The sequence below is a fragment of the Elephas maximus genome, chromosome 5 (assembly GCF_024166365.1).
Source record: "Elephas maximus indicus isolate mEleMax1 chromosome 5, mEleMax1 primary haplotype, whole genome shotgun sequence".
Classification (NCBI taxonomy): Eukaryota; Metazoa; Chordata; class Mammalia; order Proboscidea; family Elephantidae; genus Elephas; species Elephas maximus.
Window position 1 is genome coordinate 128725428 of NC_064823.1, and position 7187 is coordinate 128732614.

General features: G+C 36.3%; 1 non-coding gene across 1 annotated transcript; it reads right to left on the reverse strand.

The window, feature by feature from the left end:
* Positions 1-223: 223 nt before the first annotated feature.
* LOC126077641 (U6 spliceosomal RNA) lies at positions 224-330 on the reverse strand. Its single transcript, XR_007517809.1, has one exon. It is a non-coding gene; the product is annotated as a U6 spliceosomal RNA (small nuclear RNA).
* Positions 331-7187: the final 6857 nt, after the last annotated feature.

Sequence of the window (7187 nt, forward strand, 5' to 3'; positions counted from 1 at the left end):
TCAAAACTTAGTTATTAAATTACACATTTAAAATTGGAATTTCAAGGCTAATCTGACAAATATTTTAATTTGCTAAATTTTCAAACATTACAAATATTTTAAATAGAAACATATACAGATTATTTCAATGATTACAAATCTATTCCTGAATGAGCCCAGGTCTGGAACCAGATTACTGAAGCTACTATATGTACCACAAGAAAAGAAAAGAAAAAACAAAACAAAAAATCTGGGAGTCTTCATGAATTTTTGTGTCATCTTTGTGCAGAGACCATGCTAATCTTCTCTGTATAGTTCCAATTTTAGTATATGTGCTGCTGAAGCAAGCACTATTCAGTCATTTTTAAAAAGTTCATTAAAATAAAGTCAACTTGCTGTTTTATCATTTACTAGGCTTTTATGGACTTTTTTCTTTCTTTTTGCACAACTCCATTGTTATTATATTGTGAATTAAGTATTTTGCTCTGAACATTTTTGTTGAACTATAAAATTGCACAGACTAGCCACGGAATTGGATTAAGAGATGTTAACAGTTGACTAGACTTATTTTTAAAAACTATTTCAGCTCATAGTAAAGTGTTTCTTCAGAAAATAACTGAACAGTTTTCACTTTGATGATTATAATTAAAAATGGAAGAAACTGCTAGCAGTCTTTAGGATTATATAAATATTTAATGTTGAGAATGTAAATGTTTGGTGTATATATTCTTTTCTGGCTGCAAATTCCCAATTTCTCAGCATCCATGATGCATAAGCAATATGCAAATAGTTAGTAAACAGACTTAAATTATAGGGAGAAAAATCTTTAACACACCACAGGGCCAGAGAAATTTACCATGCTTAGAGTTCCCTGATAAATGCTGATATTTTACTCTTAATCGATGGCAGCAGGTAAGGGGGACAGTATTTTGTAAGTTAAGTGGGAAAGAATATCCCTTTTTATAATGTATATCCATTACTTTCATTTCCTATATCAAAAGCAATATATTAACAGAAGTTACTTCAACATGCAGGAAATGGAATTCTTTGCAGGTAAAATGAAGCCAGAAGAATGTCTATGTTTCATAATTCAACCTCTTACCTTGAAAATAAAGATTGTGAACAGAGTAGGTTATCATAGCATGGCTGAGAAGGAATAAGAGGTGACTCCTTTCATTTTATTTGCTTTAGCCATTGACACGCTGTCTTAGTCATCTAGTGCTGCTATAACAGAAATACAAATAGATGGCTTTAACAAAGAGAAATTTATTCTCCCACAGCCGAGTAGGCTAGAAGTCCAAATTCAGGGCGTCAGGTCCAGGGGAAGTTTTCCTCTCTCTGTAGGCAGGGGAAGGTCCTTGTCATCAATCTTTCCCCAGATCCGAAGGATGTGCTTTGCTCCTGGTGCTGCTTTCTTGGTATGAAGTCCCCATGTCTTTCTGCTCATTTCTTTTTTTTTTTGTATCTCAAAAGAGATTGGCTTAAAATATAATCTAATCTTGTAGATTGAGTCCTGCCTCACTAACATAACTGCCACTAATTCCATCTCATTAAGATCATAGACATAGGGTTTACAACACATAGGAAAATCATATCAGAGAACAAAATGGGTGGACAATCACACAATACTGGGAATCATGACCTAACCAAATGGATACACATATCTTTGGGGGACACAGTTCAATCTATGACACACACCATCTGCACTGCTGTCACTTCCAAGCTTATTGTTGCAGCTTTGTGATTTTGGCACCCCCCTAACTCTTGTCATTGGTGCAGTGGTTAAGTGCTAGGCTGCTAACCAAAAGGTCAGCAGTTTGAATCCACCAGCCGCTTCTTGGAAACCCTATGGGGTAATTCAACTCTGTCCCATAGGGTTGCTAAGAGTTGGAATCGACTGGACTGCAATTGGTTTTTAGTTTGTTCATTTGTTTTTAAACTGTTATCGTAGTGAAAATAAAGGCCTGCAGGGAAGTGGAACTTGTGTCCATTAGGATCACTTTTAGAATCTTTCTCCCTACTTCTTTTTCCTCACAGAGAAATACCAGATTTCTTGGGATCTAAATAGACTGCAAGGAGTAGAGATGTGATAGAACATTTCTTTTTATTATGAATGCTTCACTATCACTGCGATCAGAAAGGCCTGGGAATGCATTCACATTACTGTTTTCCTGCAGGAAGGAAAGTAGGAGACTGTTCCTCACAGTGTCGTATCCTAAAAAGAAAAGGCAGTCGCAATTACAAAAAGGAGCATAGTGACTCCTATAACTGCCATATGGAGAATACTCGTCTACTGGGATGAATACACACTAGGAACAGGTCTGACTTCCTATGAAGTATCAAGCTTATGTGATGAGGTAAACAGTTCAGCACCCAACTCTCTTTCCTAAGTTATCTGGCTACTTCAGATCAAAGGGAATTTAGGCTAGAGATAGTTGACTTAATCCGACATGAAACTTTGTGTGACACCGTAGATTAAAACGCTCACAAGACTGGTCCTCTGAACCCATGAACTCCATGAGAGTGGTACAACAGAGACATGAAGACTCTAAAATCAGTGCAAGACACAAGGTCATCCAATGTTTTGGCCAAATCTCTAAATATTATATAACCTTATTATATATAATCCATCCAAATTGGGATTTTACTATTTATTCCTTACCCAGCAGTTCCAAAGTGTTTGTGCTATAAAGAATCACCAGTTTAAAAAAAAAAAAAAAATGAATACAGATTCTCGGGCCCCACGCTTGGAGATTCTGATTTAACGTGTCTGATGGGAGATCTAGGAATCAGTTTTTTCAGTTAGCACCTCACGGCTCTCTGGCTAAAATAGATCTAATAAGCATTGACAATTAGTGAGCAAACGCTGGATCTATAATAGACAAATAATTAAATAAATAATTTCTCAATTAAACATAAAAGAGCTAAATTAGCACTCTTGAGGCCTGAAAGTTACATTTACTATCTCCTCCCCCATCAGTGAACACAGCCTGTAAAACTAAGTATTTTCCAGATTCTATCTCTATTCCTTTGCCTAAAATAGTCATTATTTATTTATTTTTTTTTAAAGAATGGAGAATAACACCCAAACTTTATAGTTTTTCATATTCTGGATGCAGTGCAACTTTCATCCTTATTTTCCACAATCTTAGGACATATATACTTTGTAACAAACCAATTCGGGCCATTACTGCACCTTCTAACGTAGTGCATTTTTGCAGCATGTTTGCCTCTGACTATAATCTCTTCCACTTCCGTGTTTTGAAATCTTACCCCATCCGCCTGGGCCCAACTTAAATGCCACCTTCTCTGATGTTCAACCACTCTCATTTTATTTCGTGCCACTTATTAAATTATCTCATGTTTTCTAATGTTGAATATCTTCATGTAATCTCTAATAGCCTCTATTAGAAAAAGAGCCACTTGAACTGTGCTGTCTAACATGTAGCCACTACACCTACAGCTATTTAAATTTAAATTATTTAAAAGTAAACAACATTTAAAATTCTATTTCTCAGCCACATTTCAACTGGGCCGCATAGATATAGAATACTTCCATCATTGCAGGAAGTTCTGTTGGTTAGTGCTGGACTAGAGGGTTAAGAATCTACCTAATTTTTTTTTTTTCTCCCATATGGGTTTTAATCCAGTTTCTTGATTAAGGCATAATAATGATTGTTGTTATTGAATGATGGTAGGTCTCATATCCCCAAAACTTCCCAGGGAGATTCTATATAATCACACGAACATTCTTTCCAATACATACCATTCTTGTTTAGTGTAGTAGATGTTACACATCAGAACGCATTTGAATCAGCAGGAGGGCTTGTTAGAACACAGGCTGTTGAACTCCACCTTCAGAGCTTCTTCTTCATTAATTCAAAGCTGGCGATTCCAACAAGCTCCCAGGTAACACAGACGCTGATGGTCTGGGGAACACAATTTGAAAACCACTGGTTTAGTGTATTTTTAAATATTTTTTCCAAATTATTTGGCAGTTGATAATTATTTTCTTTGAGTTTTGTATTTTATATCTAGAAACATTCACTTAAGCAGAATATTTCATTAGACAGCAGTCAATTCAATTAAACAAGTAGTTATGGAGTGCTTAAAACTACCAACTGGTTGCCATCAAGTCAATTCTGACTCATGCCTATCCCAAGTGCCTCAGAGTAGAATTGTACTCCACAGGATTTTTTTAAGCCTGTGAGCTTTCAGAAGCAGATTTCTTAAATGATATTACTGGATCAACATATGTTAGAAATAGGCTAAATTAGACCAAAGCCTATGCCGTGAGTTTTCCTTCACATTATACATTCTTAAACTACAAATAAACTTGAAAAAGAAGGCCACATTTTATCAGGATTCTACCGATAACTTGAGCTAGAAAAATTGAACTTTATTATCAGTCCATATTTTCTAAATATTAAGTGACAACTTTTTTAAAAAAATAGGGAAGTGATACAGATAGAGCCTTTGAACAAAATATTAGAGCTATGGGAAGTCCAGGAAAATTTATGGGCTTCCCTTCAAAGATACAAGTATTGAGGAACTGAGTGATGTCAGTTAGGAAAAGTAGATGGATGCTAGTCCCTCTATACCTTCTTTTCTCCAGGGCAATCACACACGTTGAAGGTAGAGAATGAATAAGTACTTGGGATGCCTGCTAAAATTATTAAATCTTTCAAACACAACGTATGATATCCTACTGTGTTTTTTTTTTTCCCCACAAGACAGTGATAATTAAATTAATCTTGATGCCAAAACAAATGTAGCAAAATGGGTCAGAATCTTCATAAACCTTTAACAATCTGACAATAAATTAACAAATTGACTAATGCCTCTGTAGTCGTTGTAACATCTGGGACTAAAGGAGAGAAGATGGGATGAGAGCAGCAAAACAGGCTGTTCCTTAATTGCTCTGTGGACTTTTTCTATAGTGGATCATCCTCCCAGTCCAATTTAAGTAAATCATAGAGCATATGGTTTGTACTAACTATAGAGCATCTGTGGTACTCACTGCTACACATATTTGCCACACAGGTGTCTGATTTTGGACTTGTCATATGGGCAGATGGGATTTTTGTGTTTCCCTTTTATTGTTGGTAGTGAAGGAAGGGAGTTAACCCTAGCTACTGTAGGGACAGTTCTACTCACATTAGTAAGCTTCCTCCATCATAAAATGACAGTTAGTGCTTATACTCACTTATCTTTTCTTGTCCAAATGAAGTGGTCAAAGTTATGCTAAAAGTGTTGTACCTGGCTGAGTTTTCAGGACATAAGATTAAAACTTCATATTATATTCTTTGGACAGGCATCTTAATTATACTTATTTATATCAATCATCAATATAAATTGCTAATATCATAAATTGCTTATTATGAACAAGACAGTTGTTGAGTAGGTTGCAGCTATTTTAATCTTTAATCTTATTAACACTCTTATGTTGTTGGGAGCCTTGGTGGTGTATTGGTTAAGAGCTTGGCTGCTAACCAAAAGGTCAGCAGTTCAAATCCACCAGCAGCTCCTTGGAAACCCTGTGGCGCAGTTCTACTCTGTTCTATAGGGTTGTTATGAGTCAGAACTGACTCAAAGGCACCTAACAACAACATGTTAGATGCTGTCAAGTTGATTCTGACTCATAGCAACCCTATGTACAACAGAAGGAAGCATTGACTGGTCTTGCACCATCCCATCCATTTTAAAGATGGGTGTATTGAGGCGCAATAAATTTGGCAAAGGTAAAACAATAACTAAGAGTTGGAACTGAGACTTGAACCAAGGCTGTTTGTTTCCTGAATCATGTTTTTAGATATTACACTCTACTACTTTTATTGAATGATGGTAGGTCTCATACTGGGCAGAAGTGATTTATGAAGTTAGACTATTTTTTTAGATTTATTTTTGAATTATTTACCAATGCCATTGTAAACATCACATTTAGATGTTTGTTGTTTGTTGTGGATTAGTTCATATTTTCTATATTCAATCAAATGATTGTGGTAGTGATGATAGTGACAGGTAGGGTCTCATAGGGATGAGTAGTTACACAGTAAAACTTTTGGACTAGAGAGCATACTCTCGCCTCTGAAAGGACTTTCTAAATATGAAAAGTCTGATAAGATGGGAAAAAATAGACAAAGATGAATAACATTAGTGTATATACATTTCCTCCAAGGTATCTTCAACAGAAGAGAGCTATGTTTCTAAGGAAAATAGAAAGTCCCAGAAACTGTACTGGAGGCATACACGAACCAAATCAAAACCAAACCAGTTGTCGAGAAGTCAATTCCCACTCATGTAGGCACCATCTGTGTCAATGGCTGATTTTTCTGAAGTAGGTTGCCAGGCCTTTCTTCAGAGTCATGTCTGGATGGATTGGAACTGTCTTATTGTTAGCAGCCTAGTATGCTATTTGTACCACCCAGGTTCTCTGTAGGCATACCCAGTAATGTCTATAGAAACTACTATAGCTTCTACTGCTTTTCTCACTGTCATCATGGTATATTTCATTCCCTTCTGCTTATTTAATTCAGTAAATATTGATTCCAAGTCAGAACTGGGTGTGTCTGGTTGGTGGATAAGGAGGTTGGAAAAGCAAAACTCATCTGTGGGTGAAAGTCATCTTGGCCTCTTGAAGGCAATTATTCCCCAAATACAAGACTGGGGGTTAAAGACTATGCAATCTAACTGAGCACGTTGATTCTCAGCTAGCCCTAGCACTGTCTTCGATAAGATATTGCACCAGGTGTTACTTCTGGATAATGGGTCAAATAAGAAGGCCAGAGAATTCTGAAAGCCTCCATTTATTATTTTACCTACCTACCTCTTACACTGCAATGTTATCCTGGTGCTTCTAATGATAAAGCATTCAGCAAGTCCACGGAGGTATTGCTGCAAAAGAAATACTGACAGAGAAAATAAACCTATTTCCAGAATAAGTATTTGAATGAAAATAAAGTGCTCCCTCATCTATGACTGAATGGGTCCCCATATATATATAAAATAACCTAGCACCAGGTGGTTGGCTTATGTCTCTGGCTTATGGTGCCATTGTGGGAGCTCTTTTTTTGACATCCGTTGTCGTACAGGACTTTCAGTAGTTGTCGAGTTAACTTTGATGAAAGAAAGTCCATTGCACCCTCTGGGCATCTTTTTCTTGACCTCTTTGATCAAACATTGAGCTGAAAAGAAAAACAAAAGTAACA